General features: G+C 36.0%; 1 pseudogene; it reads right to left on the bottom strand.

Annotated features, from left to right (window-relative positions):
- Nucleotides 1-23,154: 23,154 nt before the first annotated feature.
- LOC111750303 (FUN14 domain-containing protein 1-like) lies at nucleotides 23,155-23,616 on the bottom strand (annotated as a pseudogene).
- Nucleotides 23,617-27,791: the final 4,175 nt, after the last annotated feature.

The following is a 27,791-nucleotide window of genomic DNA, read 5'->3' as shown; positions in this document are numbered from 1 at the left end:
AAGCATTTGTTGAGTACCTACTATGTGTTGGATACTGTTTTAGGAAATGAGGGTATAGCAGTCAAAGATGTAGGCAAAAATCCCTGTCTTACTGCAGCTTACATTCTAGCATACACTTTAATAAATTGTCACCGTTTTTATCAGCATCATCACTCCATTGCTTCCATGACTCTTTTTCCTTTTCCTTCATATTTAAGCGATTACCAAATGCTATCTCTCATTTCCCTTGCTCTGGGCACCTACAGTTCTAGATTTGCAATATTATAATTTCATCTGTTTACCTTCAAATTATTATCTCCAATCCAGCACATTGTGCCTGGGTCTTCAGAGACACCACAGTCCCTTTTAAAAATACTGCAAAGGTTGGTTTCAACTAGATTTTAAGCCTGTTTAAGGCAGGCACTAGTTCTAAATAAACCTCTTTCTAGTCCAGTGTCCTATACACAACACACTCTTATAATCCTTACTGAAGATAAACGATCACACTGTAGAAAAACTCCTTTTTCCATTACTGAGCTATAGAAGCTGACTCTGTACTATTTTTTTTTTTTTTTTACTGCTTCATCATAAGTTATTTTCAATTTGGGGGAAGGGCCAACTGTTAGTTTTACTAGCTATGTCCTTTTACACACAATGTCTGAAAAATGGATTGGCAATTTATTAAATTAAAAATAAGTGTAAGTTCAATGTCAATTTGCCTATAGTCCTAGGTGAAGTACCTGACTGAAATTTGGGGAAATATTCATTTTCTGTCATCTATCTTTGTTTTTTAAAAAAAAGTCTATTTATTATTCAGTTCTTTCCTAACAGGCACAGCTCCTCTTTTACCCTCTGTCTCCCTTTCTCTTTCTCTCTCTTGGATAACTTGAGAAATTAAAATCTTTTTCTTTAAAAGTTACGAGATTTCATCCTGAATTTAATTAAGTGAGAGTGACAAGAGTAAACTTGTAAAAGTAAACAAGAAAACAAACAGAGGCCCATGAGCGTGGTGTACTGCTAGAACACTTAGGCAGAGCACAGGCTCCCAGTTCCCCTTCTGGCTCCCAGCAAGCTCTGCTCTCCATCCAGCTGTGTCCATCTCCCTGAGGCTTACCACAGAGTGGACCACTGAGGTCTCCTCATCTTAGTAGCTTTTTATCTTAGTTCATCCGACTATTGCTTTCATTAGCAGGTTTCCAGTTCTTTCCTAACACGTTTACTTTAATTCCAGTTCAGTTTGCTTATTTAAACAGAGCTTAATTTCAGTCATATAATATTGTCACTATAGTCTGAGTGGTTGTCAACCATTTCCCATTCAAAAATAACATATAGAATCTAGTATAATTAGTTGGAAATAAAATCTCACTATTTGGTAGCATTAAAAATGTAGGGTGCCACTGAAACAAATAACACATATGCTCTTTTTTTTTTTTAATAACTTTTATTAAGCTTCAAGTGAATGTTTACAAATCCAATCAGTCTGTCACATATAAGTTTACACACATCTCACTCCCTACTCCCACTTGCTCTCCCCCTCTTGAGTCAGCCCTTTCAGTCTCTCCTTTCTTGACAATTTTGCCGGCTTCCTTCTCTCTCTATCCTCCCATCCCCCCTCCAGACAAGAGTTGCCAACACAATCTCAAGTGTCCACCTGATATAATTAGCTCACTCTTCATCAGCGTCTCTCTCCCACCCGCTGACCAGTCCCTTTCATTTCTGATGAGTTGTCTTCGGGGATGGTTCCTGTCCTGTGTCAACTGAAGGTCTGGGGAGCATGGCTGCCGGGATTCCTCCAGTCTCAGTCAGACCATTAAGTTTGGTCTTTTTATGAGAATTTGGGGTCTGCATCCCACTGATCTCCTGCTCCCTCAGGGGTCCTCTGCTGTGCTCCCTGTCAGGGCAGTCATCGATTGTGGCCGGGCACCAACTAGTTCTTCTGGTCTCAGGATGATGTAGGTCTCTGGTTCATGTGGCCCTTTCTGTCTCTTGGGCTCTTAGTTGTCGTGTGGCCTTGGTGTTCTTCCTTTTCCTTTGCTCCAGGTGGGTTGAGACCAATTGCTGCATCTTAGATGGCCGCTTGTTAGCATTTAAGACCCCAGACGCCACATTTCAAAGTGGGATGCAGAATGATTTCATAATAGAATTATTTTGCCAATTGACTTAGAAGTCCCCGCAAACCATGTTCCCCAGACCCCCGCACTTGCTCCGCTGACCTTTGAAGCATTCATTTTATCCCGGAAACTTCTTTGCTTTTGGTCCAGTCCAATTGAGCTGACCTTCCATGTACTGAGTGTTGTCTTTTCCTTCACCTAAAGCAGTTCTTATCTACTGATTAATCAATAAAAGACCTTCTCCCACCCTCCCTTCCTCCCCCCCTCGTAACCACAAAAGTATGTGTTCTTCTCAGGTTTACTATTTCTCAAGATCTTATAATAGTGGTCTTATACAATATTTGTCCTTTTGCCTCTGACGCATTTCGCTCAGCATAATGCCTTCCAGGTTCCTCCATGTTATGAAATGTTTCAGAGATTCGTCACTGTTCTTTATCGATGCGTAGTATTCCATTGTGTGAATATACCACAACTTATTTACCCATTCATCCGTTGATGGACACCTTGGTTGCTTCCAACTTTTTGCTATTGTAAACAGAGCTGCAATAAACATGGGTGTGCATATATCTGTTTGTATGAAGGCTCTTGTATCTCTAGGGTATATTCCGAGGAGTGGGATTTCTGGGTTGTATGGTAGTTCTATTTCTAACTGTTTAAGATAACGCCAGATAGATTTCCAAAGTGGTTGTACCATTTTACATTCCCACCAGCAGTGTATGAGAGTTCCAATCTCTCCGAAGCCTCTCCAACATTTATTATTTTGTGTTTTTTGGATTAATGCCAGCCTTGACATATGCTCTTTTTAATTAAACTGTACACACTTTCTGTGTAGAAATGCACTATGTAATTACTATAGTTTTATATTCACAAAGCAGAAACTACGCTTTATGTAGCAGTTGTACTTTAGTGAATATTGCATAAGATGATTAAAAGAATTAATTTAGTTGCAGCCTGGATAGCACCACAAAAAACTGTCAATGCCATTGTAAGATACGCTCTGAAGCAATGGGAGCATGATTGAGATTAAGTTTTTCTCCTGCGTGACTTAAATCCTGTATAGTTAGCAGTAGTATCGTTGGAAGAGTAAATAAACCGAATAGTGCTTTGGGGTCAAGGTTAGTGCAAAACTATCCACTACAATGGAAAGATAATAGCAAGTTAGTTTTCCATAAACATTTTTGCTTTAAATGGGGTACATTTTATCGTTGTGCTTGAGTGATGAGTAGCATCTCCTATTTCCACAGGTAAACTTGTTTGACGTGGTCTGGTGTTATTTTAGATATACAATAAAACCAATTCTCTTAAAATAAATATGATTATGAAAGTTCTCAGACAAGCATGAAACTACAGCGTGTGAAAGCAGAGAGCACAAAACTAATGGAGTGGAATTCACGGTCTGTTTTCTCTACCTCTTGACTGATATTCTTATGGAGGAAGCTTTCTTCAAACAATTTATCATAACTGTAGCCAAGAGCACTTTTTATAGCCAAGAGCACAGGCTCTTAATACACAGCTGTGTGGTGTGATCTAAGAAATACATTTGCATTGTAGACTGAAGTTTGAAAAGTTCCCCTCTGGCATGCAGCATCCTTATATCAATCACTTCTTAAAATAGTTATTTGTGTGAGTAACGTTGCAGTTTTATCCTGACATTTTTTTTTAGATGAAGAAAAAAAAAAGCTCAGTCCAATTTTATATTTAACTGGGCAACCCTAGAATACAAATGCATTTTCCTTGATTTGTTAGAGGGGTTCAGTGACTTCTAGATGTTGGAGACAGAAGAGTCCATCCATATCCTAAATTAGTCCCCTTTGGACCATTACTATCTTCTCAAATTTAATTCATTAGTACAATATAAATGGAAAAACAAATGGCCCTTAAAATTTCTGTCATGTTACAGACTGGTAGCATCCATAACTAGTGCCATGTGGCAATTCGATGATTAAAATGATTACAGAACAGGTGGCATTCAACATTACCAGAGAGACCACACATCAGTCACTCAAGAACAGGAGTCAATTAAGCTTGTCTGTTAAAATGCAGAGCTGTCTGCAGTCTTGAGCTACTTCTAAAGTATAATTTAAAGGCCACATATTCTCTGGTGCTTTCAGGAACCAAAAAAAAGTAGAGAATGCTAGGGTGTGAAATGTCCCTTTTATTCCTTGCATACAATTAAAGTTACGACTAACGTCAGTCCAATCTTCAAGACTTATAAGGTCAGGCACAGTATAGAGATACAAATGACAGCTGTCAGCTTGAGTTAGAATTTCGTTTAAGATCATCTGCAGTCTTCTGAACTGCGAATATTATGTTTCATGGAGTTTTATCATTCAGTATGTACATTTCTCTCCTCTAATTAGTTTGTCGGCCTTATTAAATAATGTGGACACAGCCATTCTTACACACTTTTCTGGAGAATTTTGGACGTGTTTGTTAGCTAATTCACAATGATGACGGAGCACGTCTTTCTACCCCTGTCTTTCTTCCAGAGAGAAAATTCCAGCTGCTGCCTGGGAATAATATCCCACCGAATGTGTCACACCTCAAAATTCGCGTATTCGCAATTCAATCTTGTCTTTCCCCCTCATTCCTTCTTACCTTTCCCTGGCATTCTCAGTAGTACCATGATTCTTCTGGTTATTCAAACACAAATTTTGAAGTTAGCCATGAGTTTCTCTCTGTTTTTTTGGTTTACTTGTTACTTTTTTTTTAGATAAAATTTCAAATTGTTACAAAATTTTTTTTCAAGAATATTGTCTTTATGCACATTACTCAGATTCTTCAGTTGTTTACATTTTGCCTCATTTATTTTATAATCCTCTCTCTCTTCATATTTTTTGAAACGTTTGCTAGTAATTTGAAGACGTTATATGCCTTTACTCCAAAATATTTCAATGTGTGTTTTATAAAAATAAGGTCATTCTCTTACATCCTTACTTCGTGGCTAATGGGCTCATCTTTTCTAGCTCTTTAAGATGAAAATTTAGATCATTGATTTTAAACATTTTTTCCAAATAAAAGTAGTTAAAGCTTTAATTTTTCCTTTAAGCACTCTTTCAACTGTGTGTTGCCAATTTTGTTATATTGGATTTTCATTATCATTTCATTTAAATTATTTTTTTTCACTTGTGACTTCTTCAATGGCCTGTGAGTTATATGTGAATGCATTGCTTAATTTCTAAATAGTAAGCTCCTTTTTTCCCCACAACTTGTTTTGTTTTCTAATTTTATTATAGTCATCCTGCATATAAAAAAAAATTTTTTTTATACTATGTAAAATTTTAATATTTTGAATTTGTTGACATTCATTTTATGTGCCAGCATACGGTCTAACTTAATGAAAGTTCCATGTCCACCTACAAAGAATGAGTATTCTGCAGTAATAAACTATACATGTCCATTAGGTCGAAATGGTTGATAATGGTGTTCTTCTAACCCCATACTGGTATTTTGATCTATTTGTTCTACCAATTACTTAGAAAGGCTTATTAAAATCTCGTATCATAATTGTGGATTTGTTTGGTTATCCCTTTAGCTCTGTCGATTTTTGTGTCACAAATTTTGAAGCTCTACTGTTAGATGTAAACATATTTCTGATAGCTGTGTGGCCCTGATGAAGTGACATGAAGTGAACCTTTGCCATTATGAAATATTAGTCTTACCTCTGGTGATACTCTTTGTCTTGAGGTCTATTTTTCCTGGTATTTATACAGCCATTTCAGCATTGTTATGCTAATAGTTTGCGTGGTATATCTTTTTCCATTCTTTTTTTTCAATTTTTTTCTTTATATTTACAATGAAACTGTTTAAGCTAGCATAACCCAGAAACCCAGTGCTGTTGAGTCGATTCCGACTCATTAAGCTAGCATAGTCTTGCTTTTTAATCCAATCTCTGCTTTTTAATTTCTCCACTTATGTGATATAATCACTGATTAAAAAAAAAAAAATTCAAATTCATTGACGTCCAGTCAGTTTCGACTCATAGGGACCCTATAGGACAGAGTAGAACTGCCCCATAGGGTTTCCAAAGAGCACCTGGTGGATTCCAACTGCTGACATTTTGTTTAGCAGCCATAACTCTTAACCCCTGTGCCACCAGGGCTCCAATTACCAATATACCCACTGCCGTGGAGTCCATTCTGACTCATAGTGACCCTATAGGACAGAGTAGAACTGCCCCATAGAGTTTCCAAGGAGTGCCTGGCAGATTTGAACCACTGACCTTTTGGTTAGCAGCCATAGCACTTAACCACTATGCCACCAGGGTTTCCAAAAAAAAAAAAAATCAATATAGTTACATTTAAAGCTACCGTTTTGCTAGGTTTTGTTTTACCCTTCCCGTTTTTTGTTTCTTTGTTCCTCATTTTCTTTCTTCTTTGGGTTAATTGCATCTTTTCTAGTATTCCATTTTAATTTCTTTTTTGGTGTTAAAGCTATATATATATATATTTTTAAATAATTTTTATTGTACTTTAAGTGAAAGTTTATAAGTCAAGTCTGTCACATATAAGCTTATATACACCTTACTCCATACTCGCACTTACTCTCCCCCTAATGAGTCAGCCCGCTCCCTCCTTCCAGTCTCTCCTTTCTTGATGGTTTTGCCAGTTTCTAACCCTCTCTACCCTCCTATCTCCCCTCCAGACAGGAGATGCCAACACAGTCTCAAGTGTCCACCTGATATAAGTAGCTCACTCCTCATCAGCATCTCTCTCCAACCCATTGTCCGGTCCCTTCCATGTCTGATGAGTTGTCTTCAGGAATGGTTCCTGTCCTGGGCCAACAGAAGGTTTGGGGACCATGACCGCCGGGATTCTTCCAGTCTTAGTCAGACCATTAAGTCTGGTCTTTTTATGAGAATTCGGGGTCTGCATCCCACTGTTCTTCTGCTCCCTCAGAGGTTCTCTGTTGTACTCCCTGTCAGGGTAGTCATCAGTTGTGGCCGGGCACCATCTAGTTCTTCTGGTCTCAGGATGATGTAAGTCTCTGGTTCATGTGGCCCTTTCTGTCTCTTGGGCTCATGGTTATCGTGTGACCTTGGTATTCTTCATTCTCCTTTGCTCCAGGTGGGTTGAGACCAATTGATGCATCTTAGGTGGCTGCTTGCTAGCATTTAAGACCCCAGACGCCACACTTCAAAGTGGGATGCAGAATGTTTTCGTAATAGAGTTATTTTGCCAATTGACTTAGAAGTCCCCTTAAGCCATAGTCCCCAAACCCCCGCCCTTGCTCCGCTGACCTTCGAAGCATTCAGTTTATCTTGGAAACTTCTTTGCTTTTGGTCCAGTTGAGCTGACCTTCCCTGTACTGAGTATTGTCCTTCCCTTCACCTAATGTAGTTCTTATCTACTTACTAATCAGTAAATAGCCTTCTTCCACCCTCCCTCCCTCCCCCCCTCATAACCACAAAAGTATGTGCTCTTCTCAGTTTATACTATTTCTCAAGATCTTATAATAGTGGTCTTATACAATATTTGTCCTTTTGCATCTGACTAATTTCACTCAGCACAATGCCTTCCAGGTTCCTCCATGTTATGAAATGTTTCACAGGTTCATCACTGTTCTTTATCAATGCGTAGTATTCCATTGTGTGAATATACCAGAATTTATTTACGCATTCATCGGTTGATGGACACCTTGGTTGCTTCCAGCTTTTTGCTATTGTAAACAGTGCTGTAATAAACATGGGTGTGCATATATCTGTTCCTGTAAAGGCTCTTATTTCTCTAGGGTATATTCCGAGGAGTGAGATTTCTGGGTTGTATGGTAGTTCTATTTCTAACTTTTTAAGAAAACGCCAGATAGATTTCCAAAGTGGTTGTACCATTTTACATTCCCACCAGCAGTGTATAAGAGTTCCAATCTCTCCGCAGCCTCTCCAGCATTTATTATTTTGTGTTTTTTGGATTAATGCCAGCCTTGTTGGAGTGAGATGGAATCTCATCGTAGATTTAATTTGCATTTCTTTAATGGCTAATCATCGAGGGCATTTTCTCATGTGTCTGTTAGCTGCCTGAATATCTTCTTTAGTGAAGTGCGTGTTCATATCCTTTGCCCACTTCTTCATTGGGTTGTTTGTCTTTTTGTGGTTGAGTTTTAACAGAATCATATAGATTTTAGAGATCAGGAGCTGGTCGGAGATGTCATAGCTGAAAATTCTTTCCAGTCTGTAGGTGGTCTTTTTACCCTTTTGGTAAAGTCTTTAGATGAGCATAGGTGTTTGATTTTTAGGAGCTCCCAGTTATCTGGTTTCTCATCGTCATTTTTGGTAATGTTTTGTATTCTGTTTATGCCTTGTATTAGGGCTCCTAAGGTTGTCCCTATTTTTTCTTCCATGGTCTTTATCGTTTTAGTCTTTATGTTTAGGTCTTTGATCCACTTGGAGTTAGTTTTTGTGCATGGTGTGAGGTATGGATCCTGTTTCATTTTTTTGCATATGGATATCCAGTTATGCCAGCACCATTTGTTGAAAAGAATTTCTTTCCCCCAATTAACTGGCACTGGGCCTTTGTCAAATATCAGCTGCTCATATGTGGATGGAATTATATCTGGGTTCTCAATTCTGTTCCATTGATCTATGTGCCTGTTGTTCTACCAGTACCAGGCTGTTCTGACTACTGTGGCTGTATAATAGGTTCTGAAATCAGGTAGAGTGAGGCTTCCCACTTTCTTGTTCTTTTTCAGTAATGCTTTACTTATCTGAGGCTTCTTTCCCTTCCATATAAAGTTGGTGATTTGTTTCTCCATCACATTAAAAAATGTCATTGGAATTTGGATTGGAAGTGCATTGTATGTCTAGATGGCTTTTGGTAGAATAGACATTTTTACTATGTTACGTCTTCCTGTCCATGAGCAGGGTATGTTTTTCCACTTAAGTATGTCCTTTTGAATTTCTTGTAGTAGAGCTTTGTAGTTTTCTTTGTATAGGTCTTTTACATCTTTGGTAAGATTTATTCCTAAGTATTTTATCTTCTTGGGGGCTACTGTGAATGGTATTGATTTGGTGATTTCTTCTTCGGTGTTCTTTTTGTTGATGTAGAGGAATCCAAGTGATTTTTGTATGTTTATCTTTTAACCTGAGACTGTGCCAAACTCTTCTATTAGTTTCAGTAGTTTTCTGGAGGATTCCTTAGGGTTTTCTGTGTATATAATCATGTCATCTTCAAACAGAGATAATTTTACTTCTTCCTTGCCAATCCGGATGCCCTTTATTTCTTTGTCTAGCCTAATTGCTCTGGCTAGGACCTCTAGCACAACGTTGAATAAGAGCGGTGATAAAGGGCATCCTTGTCTGGTTCCCTTTCTGAAGGGAAATGCTTTCAGGCTCTCTCCATTTAGAGTGATGTTGGCTGTTGGCTTTGTATAGATGCCCTTTATTATGTTGAGGAATTTTCCTTCAATTCCTATTTTGCTGAGAGTTTTTATCATGAATGGGTGTTGGACTTTGTCAACTGCCTTTTCTGCATCAATTGATAAGATTATGTGGTTTTTGTCTTTTGTTTTATTCATATGGTGGATTACATTAATGGTTTTTCTCATATTAAACCAACCTTTCATACCTGGTATAAATCCCAGTTGGTCGTGGTGGATTATTTTTTTGATATGTTGTTGAAATCTATTGGCTAGAATTTTGTTGAGGATTTTTGCGTCTATGTTCATGAGGGATTTAGGTTTGTAATTTTCTTTTTTTGTGGTGTCTTTTTACCTGGTTTTGGTATCAGGGATATGGTGGCTTCATAGAATGAGTTAGATAGTATTCCATCATTTTCTATGCTTTGAAATACCTTTAGTAGTAGTGGTGTTAACTCTTCTCTGAAAGTTTGGTAGAACTCTTCAGTGAAGTCATCCGGGCCAGGGCTTTTTTTTTTTTGTTGGGAGTTTTTTGATTATCTTTTCAATCTCTTTTTTTGTTATGGGTCTGTTTAGTTATTCTAATTCTGATTGTCTTAGTTTAGGTAGGTAGTGTTTTTCTAGGAATTCATCCATTTCTTCTAGGTTTGCAAATTTGTTAGAGTACAATTTTTCATAATAATCTGATATGATTCTTTTAATTTCAGTTGGGTCTGTTGTGATGTGGCCCATCTCGTTTCTTATTCGGGTTATTTGTTTCCTTTCCTGTATTTCTTTAGTCAGTCTGGCCAATGGTTTATCAATTTTGTTAATTTTTTCAAAGAACCAGCTTTTGGCTTTGTTAATTCTTTCAATTGTTTTTCTGTTCTCTAATTCATTTAGTTCAGCTTTAGTTTTTATTATTTGTTTTCTTCTGGTGCCTGATGGATTCTTTTGTTGCTCACTTTCTATTTGTTCAAGTTGGAGGGACAGTTCTCTGATTTTGGCTCTTTCTTCTTTATGTGTGTGCATTTATCGATATAAATTGACCTCTGAGCACTGCTTTTGCTGTGTCCCAGAGGTTTTGATAGGAAGTGTTTTCATTCTCGTTGCATTCTATGAATTTATTTTCTGCTTGATGTCTTCTATAACCCAGTCTTTTTTCAGGAGGGTATTGTTCAGTTTCCAAGTATTTGATTTCTTTTCCCTGATTTTTCTGTTATTGATTTCCACTTTTATGGCCTTGTGGTCTGAGAAGATGCTTTGTAATATTTCGATGTTTTGGATTCTGCAAAGGTTTGTTTTATGACCTAATATGTGGTCTATTCTAGAGAATGTTCCATGTGCTCTAGAAAAAAAAGTATACTTTGCAGCTGTTGGGTGGAGTGTTCTGTATAAGTCAATGAGGTCAAGTTGGTTGATTGTAGCAATTAGGTCTTCTGTGTCTCTACTGAGCTTCTTACTGGAACTCCTGTCCTTCTCTGAAACTGGTGTGTTGAAGTCTCCTACTGTAATTGTGGAGGTGTGTATCTCACTTTTCAGTTCTGTTAAAGTTTGTTTTATGTATCTTGCAGCCCTGTCATTGGGTGCATAAATGTTTAATATGGTTATATCTTCCTGGTCAATTGTCCCTTTAATCATTGTGTAGTGTCCTTCTTTATCCTTTGTGGTGGATTTAACTTTAAAGTCTATTTTGTCAGAAATTAATATTGCTACTTCTGGTCTTTTTTTGCTTGATATATTTTTTTCCATCCTTTGAGTTTTAGTTTGTTTTTGTCTCTAAGTCTAAGGTGTGTCTCTTGTAGGCAGCATATAGACGGATCGTATTTCTTTATCCAGTCTGAGACTCTCTGTCTCTTTATTGGTGCATTTAGTCCATTTACTTTCAGCGTAATTATAGATAGGTATGTGTTTAGTGCAGTCCTTTTGATGCCTTTTTATGTGTGTTGTTGACAATTTCATTTTTCCACTTACTTTTTTGTGCTGAGATGTTTTTCTTTGTAAATTGTGTGTTCCTCGTTTTCATAGTAGTTGAATTTATGTTTGCTGAGTCGTTATGTTTTTCTTGGTTTTTATTTTGAGTTATGGAATTATTATACCTCTTTGTGGTTAAGTTAGTATTTACCCCTATTTTTCTAAGTAAAAACCTAACTTGTATTGTCCTATATCGCCTTGTTTTCCTCTCCATATGGCAGTTCTATGCCTCCTGTATTTAGTCTCTCTTTTTGATTATTGTGATCTCTTACATATTGATAAAGCTATATTTTTTAGCATCAGGTTTTAATGGTTGCTTTAGGGGTAACAATATACATCACAAACTTTTCCAGTTGATTTAGAGTTAACATTGTATCAGTTAACATAAGATGTTAAAGCAAGTCTATAGTCCTTTTTACCTTTCTTCTCTTTACACTATTTTTGTCTATTTGTTACATCTAAATATAGTGTATGGAGCCTGGTGGCTCGCCCAGTGGTTAAGATCTACTTCTGCTAACCAAAAGGTCAGCAGTTTGAATCCACCAGCTGCTCCTTGGAAACCCTATGGGACAATTTTACTCTGCTGTAAAGGATTGCAATAAGTCGGAATCTACTTCAAGGCACAGAACAACAACATATATAGTATACACGGTCTAATACAGTGTTGTAATTTTTCTTTAAATGATCATATACCTTAAAGAAATTAAGAAAAGAAAAACGTGTTTCTTTTTTAATTTACCCACTGCTTTTACTATTTTCACTGCTCTTTTTGTTACCTTGTAGATTTGAACTTCCATCTGTTGTCATTAGGTGTCCTCTTGAGGAACTTTTTATCAACATGTCTTGTATTGCAAGTCAGATCTTCTCAGATTTATTTATTAATTTAATGTATTTATTTAATATGACACTTTTTTGGAAGGTTATTATTATTTCTTGCAGTAGTTTAAAATTGTTATTCTATTGTCTTGCAGTGTTGTGAGGCAAAGTCAGTCATCATTTGTATTGTTTACCTCTATGTAATGTGTCATTTTTCGCTGGATGCTTTGACTATGTTCCCTCAGTGTTAGTTTTGAGCAGTTTGACTACAATGTGCCAAGTTTTGTTTAATTTGTTTTTATTCTGCAGGGTGTTTACTGTACTTTTTAAATCTGTGGGTTGTTGGTTTCAATATAATTTTGAGAAATATTTTGCCATTATTTCTGAAGTATTTTTTGGTCCTAATCTCTTTTCCTCCTGTTTTGGGTTTCCAATTATGTGAATGTGAATTCACTCGTTGTTGTCTCAGAATTCATTGAGGCTTGTTTCATTATTTTATATATTTTTTTCTTCTTTTTCCATCAGATTTATTAAATTATGTTGATGTATATTCAAGTTCCCTAAACATTTCTCCTGACTTTTGCAATGGCTTTAAAGTCCATTGAGAGAATTCCTTGATTTTACACTATTATACTTTTCTGTTTTAGAATTTCCATTTAGTTCCTATTTGTGCTGTTCGTTTTTTCTGATAACAATCCCCATTTGTTTGTTCATTACAGTCACATTTTTCTTTTCAACCAGTCTTGATTATATTTCTAATAGCTACTTTAAATTTCTTTCCTACTATTCCAACTTCTGAGTCATCCTGGGTTTCTAGTGACTAATTTTTCTCCTGGTTATGGATCGTAATTTCCCTTCCTTTTTTTTTTTTATGTCTAGTAACATTTGAATGCTTGCTGGGCATTGCTGATGATATGTTGTTGTTGGCCATTGTAGAGTTGGCCTCTAACTATTGGCAATCCTGTATGTTATAGGGTACGAATGTTCCAGAGGGCTTTCTTGCTTTAATCATTTCAGAACCAAGTCAAAAAAAGCAAGTCACCAGACCTTTATTTCACAGAGTTGAAGGGTGAATTCAAATAGCCAATCAAAACGTTTGCACCACCCAGGCTTCACAATATATTGTATAAACTCTAAATTTTATTATATTCTTTTTTAAAAAATGTGGATTTTTGTCGTAGGTGGTGCTGACCTTATCTATACTCAAAAGCAGAACTTTCCTCTGTGGGGTTATCAGCTGATATTTATGCTCAGTTCTTTTAGCCCTCCAGATATTATTTTATACTAGAAAACTTGTTGTCTCCTTCATGCATTTGCAGTCTAGAAGTTTGTCAAGAATTTGACTGGAGTTTATATGTAGATTTTAGGGCCCCCCCTTCTGGGTTTTCCCTCTCCCTATTTTTTTTTTTTTTTTTAATCTAACTGCTCTGGCAATCCCAAATTCTGTTCTCTGAGGCTTTAAGCTAGTAAAACTGCAGATTCCTGCTTAAGATCTAGTCATCTCATCATGATTTCCTTTGTTCTTTCACAGTGCATATCCTAAAAGTTTCCCATTCATATACATTTCACTGTGCATTGTATTTCAAACCTTTCATGTTAATTCCTTCTGCCTCTGCTTTGCCTGCATTCTGATTTTCTGTGGCCACAATACTGCAACAGAATGCTCTGTTTATGTCCTTTTTCTTCCGTTTCAAATTCATCCCACATTCTGTTGTCAAATAATCTCCCTAACGCGCAACTCCAACCTAGCACTTGCCAGATCAAATGCTTGCATATTGATTCTTTATGCTCTGACTGACTGCTTTTCAAAGTGGCTAAAGCAGTTGTTACCTGTACTCTAGTTGTAGCAGACTATAATATTGTAAACAGTTTGTTGCTTCTTTTTTTTATGACCTTACTAGTTGTTACAACCTATTGTTAGCCCTTTTATTATGAGGACTATGGAAGAAAACATGCCCACTACGTGAGTAGTCTTCAGGGAAAACATTTCCCTTGGGGGAGGGTCAGATTCCAGTTAGGCCAAGAAGAGGAAAGAAACACTAGAGGCTTAGTTCAGAATATAAGGGACTTTTGCCGATAATTGGCTGTGAATTTCCGATGGCCCAGTGGAAAGCTTTTAGGATTGGAAAAGGTTGGTAGATTGTGGAGGGAATGTACAGAAGGGTGTGGGAGATGAGGTCTGAAGAGGGTGACTTGAGCCTCCTGTAGGGATTGACACAAACACATAGAAGGGCATAATGAGATAAATATGAGGGTTGAAGAGGAGAAAAGGCTGGATTTCTTGCCAGTAGCATTCAGACTTCTGGAATTTCCACATGGCTTCATCAATGAGGCCAGAGTTGTGGCAGACTAACTTCAAGTACATGAGTTTCTTCTTGATCTCTCAAGATAGAACAGAAATATTAAATGTATACATCATTTGTCCTAGAAATTTTACTTAGCAATGAAAGATAAACTAATTCAAAAGTGAAAGGATTTCTTTATTTTTTATTATAAGTCTATCTTTCTTTATTTCAAATATAGCACCAGCTACTTATAAACAAGAATTCACATACAACGATTAGATAGTGCCTGATAATTATATTCGTACAGAATTCCACATCACTTTAAGAAGTAAAACTAAAGGGTTTCCCCAAAATACATTAGATGAAAAGCTTCACTGTTCGTCCTGTTTTAAATAGAAAATACATTGCTGATTGGTGTTGTTAGGTGCCATCGGTCAAAGTCATCTCACAGTTGACCCCATGTGACAGAGTAGAATTGCTCCAGAGGGTTTTCTTGGCTATAATCTTTATGGAAGTAGATGGCCAAGCCTTTTTCCTGCGAAGTGGCTATTTGGGGTCAAAGTACAAACTTTTTTGGTTAGCAGCCAGATGGTTAACCATTTGTACCACCAGGACTCCTTCATTCCTGACTAGGAACTCAAAATACATTTGTGCTGTAGGTAAATAAAATAGTTCAACATATTTCAAAGAAAAGACTAATATTTTTTTGACAGGAAGAATCATCAAGCTATAATGCAGGAAAATATAACTAGATTGTAGAATTATAATTAATATTTTCATCTATACAGAATTAGTAAAAAAAATAAGAGTTTAAACAGGACACATTAACCACAGGATGTTAAATCTATATGATAAAATATTTTTTAGCTATATATTGGGGAAGGAGCCCTGCTGGCACGGTGGTTAAGTGCTCAGCTGCTAACTGATAGGTCGGTGGTTCGAGCATACCAGCTGCTCCACAGGAGAAAGATGTGGCAGTCTGCTTCCATAAAGATTACAGCCCTGGGAACCCTATAGGGCAGTTCTACTCTGTCCTATAGGTTCGCTGTGAATAGGAATAGGCTTGACAGCAATGAGTTTGGTTTGGGCTTATGTTGAGGAAATTAAGAGTTCTACTTACCCCTGGGAAAACCTGGTGGTATAGTGATTAAGTGCTATGACTGCTATCCAAAAGGTTGGCAGTTCAAATCCACCAGGCCATCCCTGGAAACTCTATGGGGCAGTTCTACTCTATCTTATAGGGTCGCTATGAATTGGGATTGACTCAACGGCAATGGGTTTTTTTACTTACCCATGAGTAATGTATAAAATAACAAGATTATATCACATATGGGTTATTAGTGGGGAGTAGGGACCATGAGGCAAGGAAAATTACCCCTACGTTATAAATATATATTTTTTCCTCTAGAATTTTTTATTACAATGTTAACATTTTATCACCTAGTAAAAAAAAGAAATACGATTAATTAAAAATTAGTTTGTCAATGAACAAATAACTCATCATAGGATTCAAAATTCTCCAGTGGTAAGTATTTTATGTGCATCATTCCAGTTAATCCTCACAGTTACCCCACAAGGATTATTATTTATCCCTATATTTATCCTTATTTTATAGGTGAGAAAATTGAGGCTTATGTAGATTAAGCAGCTTTCTCACAAGCACACAGTTAGGCACTGAAGAAACAAGGCTCTTAACCAGGAGTATTCACTCCTCTCAGAAACCACCTGATCTCATTCACAAAAGAAGGAAACAGAGATATGATTGGACAACCTCCTTGCAGTATAATTACATCTTACCTACCCTTCCTCCTATTAAAATAGACCTTTGGCTCCTTATACCTAACACAGGTTCTTCAATCTGTTCTATAGACTTTAGACCCCTTTCCTTTCCAGAACCTGTTGTTGTTAGATGCCTTCGAGGAGGTTCCTAGTCATAGTGATCCTATGTTTAACAGAATGAAATAGTGCCCAGTCCTGTGCCATCCTCACAATGGGCTTGAGCCCATTGTCACAGCTATTGTGTCAATCCATCTTGTTGAGGGCCTTCCTGTTTTTGCTGACTTTCTACTTTACCACAACTGATGTCTTAAAAAACCTATCAATTATCTACTAGTTGGAATCGATTCGACAACAATGAGTTTGGTTTTGGTTTTGGTTATTCAACTATTTTCTCTCACTTGCACCTTGACCATCAACATTTAAACACTATTAACTATCTCCCATCTTAAGAAGAAACAAGCAGTCCTCTATGCCATATTTGCCTGGCTAATGCAATTTACTCGCTGACTGTTGAAATGAATTACTAGAGTCTTGCTTGTGGCAAATTAGATAATTTCTTAAAATTCTCAATACCTTTCAGATTCACAGGTTTACTGACAAGGAATAAGAAATATAGCTGTTGTGAAAAGTGAATAATATTTAAATTAAAGGGTGAATATTTAAGATCTATACATTTTTGGTTAGTCAAAACAGACTGATTTTCTCTTAGTAAATATTCTGAGATTTCAATTCCAAGTTTATTATTCTCCCAAATTCCACTGTTTAGAGAATGTATGGACTCCATGTAGCTTAGAAAGTATGTTAATTAAGAAATGATACTTTAAAGCATTTTTTCCAAAAGTATTTACAAACCACGTTGGAAGGTTTCTGACTCTTCAGTGTATTCCTAAAGAAGCCCTAGTGGCACAATGGTTAAGGGCTCAGCTGCTAACCAAAAGGTTTTCAGTTTGAACCCACCAGCTGCTCCACAGGAGAAAGATGTGGCAATCTGCTTCTGTAAAGATTACAGCCTTGGAAAGCTTATGGGGCAGTTCTACTCTGTCCCATCCTGAGTCAGAATTAGTGCATTCCTATTGCCCTCTACTGACTCCCATGCCCCCAGCCTAGAAACAAAGCTTTTTTTTTTTTTTTTAGCTCATTTCTTCGGGGCTTAGTCACTTTAAAGTGATACTAAATGATACTAAATGGAAAAGTTTAATTGGATTAAAGAGTTTCTATTGCTTTTTAGCTTGCTAATGTGGACACCCTCCAATGGCAGTTCCCTGTATTATGAGGAAATCCCATTTCGAAAGGCCACAGGAGGTATATTTAGTTGTGGCCTCTCTGCCACTGATGGTAGCAGATGATGGAGTCAGCGGGTGGTGCAAATGGTTTATGCTGTCCATGACAACAACAAAAATAAAATAGTATTGAATTCTAACCCAAAGTGTGAAGCAAATATCCATGCATCCATACTAAGATAAGTCATTAATTGAATAAACACATAAATGGGGTAGAACAAACAGATTGTCTGCAAAATAATTTTAAATTCAATTCAAGGAGATAAGTATAATTCCGTACTGCTTAAGTGTGGGTTGCAAGTAGTGATTTATTTTCGAAGAGGAAAGATGTTAACAGAGCCTCTTCACAGTGGAGAAACCTAACAAAACCTACCTCAGCCAAGTAACCGCAATTAACATCAACAGTGACGTCATGTTGATAGCATTCACCCTTAGTATGAAGTAAAGTGAATGATACTTTATTTCTGTGACCTTCATTCCCAAACCCAATAAACCCAGTCTAATTGTCAGAGAAACACACAAATCCTAATTAAAGGACATTCTACAAAATACTTGACCAGTGTCTATTCTCGCTTATACCATACTGTCTTGATTATTATACCTTTACTATAAGTCTTGAATTGGGTAGTGTGAGTCCTCCCATTTTGATCTTCTTTTTTCAATATCGTGTTTGCCATTTTAGTCTTTTGCCTTTCCGCGTACATTTTAGAATCAGTTTGTCAATATCTGCAAGACAGTTTCTTGGATTTTGTTTGGGATTGCATTGAATCTATAGATTAAATTGGGAAGAACTGACATCTTAAAAATATTGATTCTTCCCATCAATGAACACAGATATCTATTTATTTAGATATCCTTTCTTTTCTTTTATCAGTGTCTTAGAGTTTCTGCATACAAACCCTGTACGTATTTTGTTAGATTTATACCTCAATACTTCTCTTTTTGTTTTTGGTTGGTAATTTTATAAGTTTTATTTTTTTTTTTTAGAAATTCCAGTTGTTTATTGCTGTTATATAGGAAAGCAACTAACTTTTTCATATTGATTTTGTATCATGTAACTTTCCCATACTTGTTTATTAGTCCCAGGATTTTTTTTTTTCTACATAGGCATTCATGTCATCTGTGATAAAAGAAGAGTTTTATTTCCTTATTGCCAATTTGTCTAACTTTTATTGATCAATTGATTGATCTCTTAACTGCACTAGCTAGGATGTCCAGGACAATGTCAAATGAAAATGATAAAAGAAGATATTTTTACCATATTCCCTATTTTAGGGAGAAAGCATTCGATCATTTACCATTAAGTATGATGTTACTTTTAGGTTTTTGTAGATGTTGTTGTTAGGTGCCGTTGCGTGGGTTCCGACTCATAGCAACCCCATGTACAACAGAACAAAACACTGCCCCATCCTGCACCATCCTCACAATCGTTGCTATGCTTGAGCCCATTGTTGCAGCCACCGTGTCAATCCATCTCATTGAGGTCTTCCTCTTTTTCGCTGACCCTCTACTTTAACAAGCATGATGTTATTACTAAATTGAGGAAATTTCCCTCTATTCCTAGTTAGCTGAGACTTTTTAATCTAGAATGAGCAATGGATTTTGTCAAATTCTTTTTCTGTGCCAAGTAATATGATCATATGATTTTTCTACTTTCATCTGTTCATATGGTGGTTTACACTGATCGATTTTGAAGTGTTGAACCAGTCTTGCATACCCTGAATAGATCCCACTTGACCATAGTTTGTGACTCCTTAAATACATTGTTGAGTTCAATTTGCTAGTATTTTATTGTTAATTTTATTCATGAGGAACTTGTACATAGATCAAGAGGCAGTTGTTTGGACAGAACAAGGAGATACTCCATGGTTTAAAGTTAGGAAAGGTGTGTGTCAAGGTTGTATCCTTTCACCATACTTAATCCATCTGTATGCTGAGCAAATAATCTGAAAAAGTGGACTTTATGAAGAAGAACACAGCCTCAGGATTGGAGGAAGACTCATCAACAACTTCTAATATTGCAGATGACACAACCTTGCTTACAGAAAGTGAAGAGATCTTAAAGAACTTAATGATGAAGATCAAAGACTACAGTCTTCAGTATTTATGGCACCTCAACATAAAGAAAACAAAAATCTTCACAACTGGACCAATAAGCAACATCACGATAAATGGAGAAAAGACTGAAGTCGTCAAGGATTTCATTTCACTTAAATCCACAGTCAATACCCCGGGAAGTAGCAGTCAAGAAATCAACAACACAGGACCAGACAGTGTTTCCTTCTGTTGCACATAAGGTCACCGTGAGTCAGAGTCAACTCCATAACACCTAACAACATCAACAATTTTTTTTTTTAGTATTTTTGCATCTGTGTTTATGAGAGATACTGGTTCCTAATTTTCTTTTCTTGTAATGTATTAATCCGATTATGTATTAGGTTAATGCTAGACTCATAGGATGAGTTAGGAAATGTTCTGATCTAATTACCTGGAAGAGATTTTAGAAAATTGGTATAATTTGTTCTTTTAAAATTTGGTGGAGTTCACCATGAAACCATCTGGGCCTGGTATTTTCTGTTTTAGAAGGTTCTTACTGATTTCATTTTTTAAAATAAATGTAAGGTTATTCAGGTTGTCTATTTCTCCTTGTTTGCATTCTGGTAGATTGTGCCTTTGAAAGAATTGGTCTATTTCACGTAAGTTATCAAATCCGTGAATATAGGCTCCTTTGTATTATCCCTTTATTTTCATTTTGTAGTCAATAAGATCAGTCGTGATGATCGTTTTTCATTTCTCATATTTGTAATTTTTGTTTTCTATCATTTTTTTTCCTGGCTAGCCTATATTCAAAGAATAAAGTTTTGGTTTTGTTGATTTTACCAATTATTTTCCTGCTTTCAATTTTGTTGATTTTTGCTCTAATATTTATTATTTCATTTCATTTGCTTGTTTTAGGCTTAAATTGCTCTTCCTTCTCTAATTTCTTATGGTGGAGCTTCAGTTATTGATTTTAGATGTTTCTTTTTTTTCAATATATGCTTTTATTGCTATAAATTATCCTCTAAGCATTGCTTTGTCTACATCCCATAAATTTTGATTGGTTGTATTTTCATTTAGATAAAAATATTTTAAAATTTCTCTTGAGATATCTTATTTGACTCTTTGGTTGTACAGAAGTGTTTTGAATTTTTCCAACTATCTTTCTGTTATTGTTATTTAGATTAACTCTATTGTAATCTGAGAACATAATTTGTATATATATATATATTTTTTCAGCTGTCAGGGGGTGTTTTCTGTCACAGAATGTGGTCTATTTTGGTGAAAGTTTTGTGTGTCCTTAAGAAAAATGGAGTATCCTATAAATGTCAGTTAGAATAAGTTGCTTGACAGTGCGGCTCAGAACATCTATATACTTGCTGATTTTCTGCCTGCTTGACTTATGAATTAATTAATAGGGCAGTTAAAATCTCCAACTATAAGAATGGATTTTTCTGTTTATCCTTGCATTTCTATCAGTTTTGCCTCATACATTGTGATCCTCTTTTATTAGGTACATAAAAATCTGTTGTCATGGAGTTGATTCCAACTCATAGCAACCCTATAGGTCAGGGTAGAACTATTCCATAGGGTTTCCAAGGAACAGTAGGTGGATTCAAGCTGTTGACTTTTTGGTTAGCAGCCACAACGCTAACCACTGTACCACCAGGGCTCCATTAGATGCATAGTGGTTTAGAAATATTTTGTCTCGGGGGAGAAGTGACCTTTTTATCAATGTGTAATCTCCCTCTTCATCTCTGATATTTTTCCATGTTCTGAGTGGGCTTTGTCTGAAGTTAGTATAGCTAGTCCAGCTTGCTTTTAATTAGTGTTAATATGATAAACCTTTCTCCGTCCTTTTACTTTTAACTTATTTGAGTCTTTATACTAAAAATGTGTTTTTTAGAGACAGCATGTTCTTGGGTCTTATTTTATTAATCCATTCTGAAAATATCTTTTAATTGGTGTCTTAGACCTTCTTATTTAAAACAATTATCAGTATAGTTAGATTAATATTTACTGTGTTTGCATTAACTTTATTTTCCTTGCATTTGTTTTTAGTTTTTTTCTCCTTGTTTTTTTCTGACTTTCATGATTTTAATCAAACATTTTATATGATTTTGCTTCGTCTTCTCTCAGAGTAACAGTTATCCTTCTTTCTTTAGTTTTTTACTCAACAATAAAGAGAAATGAAGTTCAGATGAGTGACACACCATGGATGAACCTTGGAGACACCATGCTGAGCAAAATAACAGTGGCGAAAGGATGAATGGTCTGTGATCTAATTTGTGTAAAATAAGTGACTATATAGAGACTAAAGATTATTAGTGTTTACCACGGTTGGGAGGGAGGAGGTTTAGGAGACTTTTTGCCTGGGAGGCACTGAGTTTATGTTAACGGTGGTGGAACAATTTGGAAAAGGGTAGTGAGAATGACTGCACAATAGGAAGAATGTAATCAACATCATTAATCTGTACAATGTAGAGATTGTTGAACTGGCATGTGTTTTGTTACGTATATTTTCACCACAATAAAAAAAGTGTAATAAAAAAATTTGGTGGTTTTCATAGAGTTTGCAATATACATTTTGAACCAATCTAAGTCCTTTTCAAATAGCAGTATATCACTTTATATATAGTACATGAACCTTATAACAGAGAACTTCCAACTCCCCTTTCATATATCTTTGATATTGCTGTCATTCTCTTCACTTATCATCATGCTGTAATCACTCAATGCATTACTTTGATTATTGTTTTAAATACAAGTAATCTTTTAATTAATTACCAATAAGGAAAACAAAGCAATTTCTTTTATTTATTTCTTCTCTGGTTCTTTTTATGTTTTTACGCAGACCCAAATTTTTGACTTGTACTCAAGGATAAAATTGCATAATTATATGAAATAAGTACATTAATTTTGTGAAGACTGACATTTTCATGTTGTTAAGCCTTTCCAACAGGAACATATGTCTTTCCATTTGCCAGGGCCTTGCTTTATATCCTTAATGCAATTGGTTAATTTTATTCATTTAAGTTCTGCATCTTTATTTTTAAAATTATGTCTAACTTTTAAGTAGATTTTGTTGCAATTTTTTAAATTACATCAGTGGAGTCTGTTTAATATCTTTCATAATACTCTTATTTCTAAACCCTTCCACAAAAGGTCATTGAGGTTCTTCAGTTTATTGTAAACATTTCTTAAAACAAAACTCAGCCCTAATGTTGATGTGATAATACAAATTATTAATTATTGGTACTATACTACAGAGCATAATGAAGAACATCTTATTTAAATAAAATGAGGGCAATATTTCACTGGACAGAAAGTCCAACAAACAGATTTTTTTTTTCTCCATATCTGCATCCATCAATGATATTTTACAGGCTAATTTCTAAACAGATGAAAATTTCCTTTAAAATGATGAAAGTCAGCCATGTTTTGCTCAGAAATACTATTATACACATACGATACAGGGTATTTTACAGCAGATACTAGTTGGCAAAGCTTCAGAAGGCAAGACATTTAAGCTGTGAATTCAGCATTGTGTAGCTAATTGTTTCTCCTTGCCCTAGAGAATCTGTTGGCATGTGCTGTTGAGAGACTGCCTTGTTGCCACCACTGCCCTTGTCACAGTTGAATCGACTATGATAGAACATTCATGTCCTTAAGATGCAAGACCTAGCAAAAAGCCTCCCACAAATCCACTGGGTATTACAACATTGTGTTTGATAAATTCTGCACATAGCTACCGTGACTAGCAATCTGAAGGGAAGAAAGCCACCACCTACTGCAGTTGCTGCCAAGTTTTTCAACTTTCTGGAACAAAAACCGAGCATGCCAGCCAGTCATTCCATGCATTACAATCTGAGTGGCTACAGAGTATTTTTCTACCATAGTTTTTGAACAGTGGCCAAACACTTCATTTCACCAGCGATGTCTTCTTGCATACTCAATTAAATCCAACACTTCATAAGACTCGTCATCACTTTCATATTCTTGGGGAAGGGAGTTCTGGGTTGCCATGATTCTGCTGGTGGCCTTTTGTTGCAATTTTGAGTGCTTTCTGTTCATATGACTTTATTTCCAATTTTTTTTATTGTGGTAAATACATAGGTAACAAAAACATTTGCCATTTCAACAATTTTCACATGTACAATTCAGTGACATTATATTCATCATTTTTTTGCTATTATAGAAGTTTCATAACTATATACCTAAGAATTAATGCATTTGAATTATGGTTTTGGTGAAGAACATTGAATATAATAGTGAACTTCCAGAAGAATGAACAAACCTGTCTTGGAAAAAGTATAGCCAAAATGCTCTTTAGAAGTGAGGATGGCAAGATTTTGTCTCACGTACTTTGGATATCTTATCAGAAGGGCCCAGTCTCTGGTGAAGAACATCATGCTTGGTAAATAGAGGGTCGGAGAAAAAGAGGAAGACTTTCAATGAGGTGGATTGTGGCTGCAGCCATGGGCTCATACATAGCAATGATTGTGAGGATGGCACAGGACCTGACAATGTTTCATTCATTGTACATATGGTAGCTATGAGCTGAAAACCACTCTGCAACTAATCACCTAACATCTATATAGTATATTTGTCTAGTATCCAACCATTTTACCTAATTGTCTATTAATTCTAGTAGTTTTTTTTTTTTTTTAACTGTGGTCTCATGAAATTTCAATCTATGCTATTGTATCTGCAAAGAGAGTCCATTTTGTTTTTTCTTTGCAGATATTTATTTGCAAATATTGGTGCCACTTATTTTATATTTTCGGCTAAAATATTCAAAATAATAAATATTGAATAAAAACAAAATGAAAAAATATTCACTTATGTCATTTGGAGTTTTTAATTCAACCTAAGGGATTGGGATTGGGAGCAGACAATTAATTCATGAATAGGGCTCCCCTTCAGATTCTCAGAGTTCTGAAAGAATCCACAAGTTCATCCTAGCTTCTTCCTCACTTCCCCACAACCTCATGCTGACCCCTTTCTGCAGATTATTGGATCATCTCAAACACAGTTTCAAAATAGTAACTTTCACTTTTGGCTGCAAGCAGATCATTTTTAAGTATTTGTAAATAGTTCTCCACCTTGTTTTCCTTTTAATCTAGTATTTGCAGTGAGTTCTATGTTCATTGTAACTGGGAAATCAGAGTCACTTAAATTTAATGGCTTATTCTTCATTCTTCAACACTCCTTTGGTGTTAAATCCTCCTTCAATAGATTGTTCTCCAGTGTCACCTCATACAACCAGCCCATTCTCAGATATTCCTGCTATTAATTGCACCCTGAAGATGGAGCTTGCTATATGAACATTCTCCTTACTCACTTCCCTAACTACTTCAGGGAAAACCCCTAAGCATTAATTAATTGCCCCTTGGGGGATGTAAATCATAAAGTAAAATGATGAACTACAAAAGAACCTATAATTATTTCCTCACATTTGTCCTAAAAATTAAAGCTTCTTGGGAGGAACAGCACACTGAGTTCTCACTCATATCCTTTTCTAAAGAACGTCTTCAAGATATTGATGAATGATACTATTTTAGATTGCCTCTACAGTGGATAACCTGGTGTGTTATTTGCTTTAGAATAAAGTCCCTCTTCTTTCTAGCGTACTAAGAACTTCATTATATGTTAAATATAACTTTAAGTGTTGAATACCCATCATCAAGAATAAGCATGTAAACAGTAAGTCACTCATCCTTGATTGCGTTTTCTGTTGATCAGCTGGCTAAGCTTATTCATATTCTTGTTATTTTAACAGCCTATATTTAAACATATTCTTCTTCAAAACAATCTGAAGTAAGTAAAGATTCACATCTTCCTCTTGTTACATTAGTTGAAGCACATAACAGTTATGCTCCGTACAACAAAAGATAGCTAACAAATTATCAGCTTGAGGCCTGTGTAGCCTGGTCACTCATTTATTATTATTTGTAGTTGACAAATGATTAGGTATTATCATTTTAAAATAAACAATATTAGAATTCTGACTGCTATTGTTTTCTGAATTTGTTCGTGTTCACATTGGATCAGTGTATTTTCCATTTAAACAGGTTTACTGCATATATATAATTTAGCCTAGAAAGCATGATTATCATTAGGACTCTAGTAAAGTACTTACATAAAGAGTAAGCTGGCTCCAATAGGTCCATATTGCTTTTTAAAATAATACTTATATAGTTCTATTAAGTTGTTATTGTTAGGTGCTGTCAGGCCGGTTCTGACTCATAGCGACACTGTGTACAGCAGTCCTGCCAAGTCCTGCACCATCCTCACAATTGTTTTTGTGCTTGAGCCCATTGTTGCAACCACTGTGTCAAATCAACATGTTCAGGGCCTTCCTTTTTTCCACTGCTCCTCTACTTTCCAAGCATGATGTCCTCCTCCAGGGACTGATCCCTCCTGATAACATGTCCAAAGTACTTTAAACACAGTCTCGACATCCTTGCTTCTAAGAAGCATTTTGGTTGTACTTCATCCAAGACAGATTTGTTCATTCTTTTGGTAGTCCATGGTTTATTCAGTATTCTTCCTCAACACCACAATTCAAAGGCATCAATTCTGCATCAGTCTTCCTTAATCATCATCCAGCTTTCACATGCATATGAGGCCATTGAAAACACCATGGCTTAGGTAGGGTCACCTTAGTCTTCAAGGTGATATCTTTGCTTTTTAACACTTTAAAGAGATCTTTTGCAACATATTTGCACAATGCAATACGTCTTTTGATTTATTGACTGCTACTTCCATGGCTGTTGATTGTTGATCCAAGCAAAATAAAATCCTTGAAAACTTGAATCTTTTCTCCATTTATTCTGATGTTGCTTATTGGTCCAGTTGTGAGGATTTTTGTTTTCTTTATGTTGAGGTGTAATCCATAGTGAAGGCTGTGGTCCTTGATATTCATCAATAAGTGCTTCAAGTCCTCTTCACTTTTAGCAAGCAAGGTTGTGTCATCTGCATATTGCAAGCTGTTAATAAGTCTACCTCCAATCCTAATGCCTCGTTCTTCCTCAAATAGTCCAGTTTCTTGGATTATTTGTTCAGCGTACAGATGGAACAGGTATGGTGAAAGACACAGCCCTGATGCACACCTTTCCTGACTTTAAACCATGCAGTATTGTCTTGTTCTGTTCAAACAACTGCCTCTTGATCTTTGTACAAGTTCCTTGTGAACCAAATGAAGTGTTCGGGAATTCTGATTCTTCCCAATGTTATCCATAATTATTTAAGATCCACACAGTCAAATACCTTTGCATAGTCAATAAAACACTGGTAAACATCTTTCTAGCATTCTCTGCTTTCAGCCAGAATCCATCTGACATCAGCAATGATATCCTTGGTTCCACACCCTCTTCTGAATCCAGCTTGAATTTTCTGGCTGTTCTCTGTCTATGGACTGCTGGAAACGTTTTTGAATGATCTTCAGCAAAATTTTATTTGCATGTGATATTAATGATACTGTTTGATAATTTCTGCATTTGGTTAGATCACTTTTCTTGGGAATATGAATAAATATGACTATCTCCCTGTCTGTTGACCATGTAGCTATCTTCCAAATTTCTTGGCATAGACAAATGAGCACTTCCAGTGCTGCACCAGTTTGTTGAAACATCTCTATTAATATTCTGTCAATTCCTGAAGACTTGTTTTTTGCCAATGCCTTCAGTGCAGCTTGGACTTTTTCTTTAGTACCAAAATTGGTTCCTGATCATATGCTGCCTCCTGAAATGGTTGAATGTTGACCAATTCTTTTTGGTATAGTGACTGTGCATTCATTCCATCTTTTTTTTGATGCTTCGTTTAATATTTTCACATAGAATCCTTCACTACTGCAACTCAAAGCTTGAATTTTTTCTTCAATTCTTTCAGCTTGAGAAATGCCGAGTGTGTTCCTTCTTTTTGGTTTTCTAACTACACACATGTCATTACAATACTTTACATTGCCTTCTTGAGCTGCCCTTTGAAATCTTCTGTTCAGCTCTTTTACTTCATTGTTTCTTTCTTTTGCTTCAGCTACTCAACATTCAAGAGCAAGTTTCAGAGTCTCTTCTGATATCCATTTTGTTCTTTTCTTTCTTGTCTTTTTAATGACCTCTTGCTTTCTTCATGTATGATGTCCTTGATGGCATTTCACAACTCTTCTAGTCTTCTGTCATTAGTGTTTAATGCATCAAATC

This window comes from Loxodonta africana, chromosome 1 (assembly GCF_030014295.1).
Source record: "Loxodonta africana isolate mLoxAfr1 chromosome 1, mLoxAfr1.hap2, whole genome shotgun sequence".
Lineage (NCBI taxonomy): Eukaryota > Metazoa > Chordata > Mammalia > Proboscidea > Elephantidae > Loxodonta > Loxodonta africana.
The sequence above is the reverse complement of the archived record's forward strand: the minus strand, read 5'-3'. Positions and strand labels throughout refer to the sequence as shown.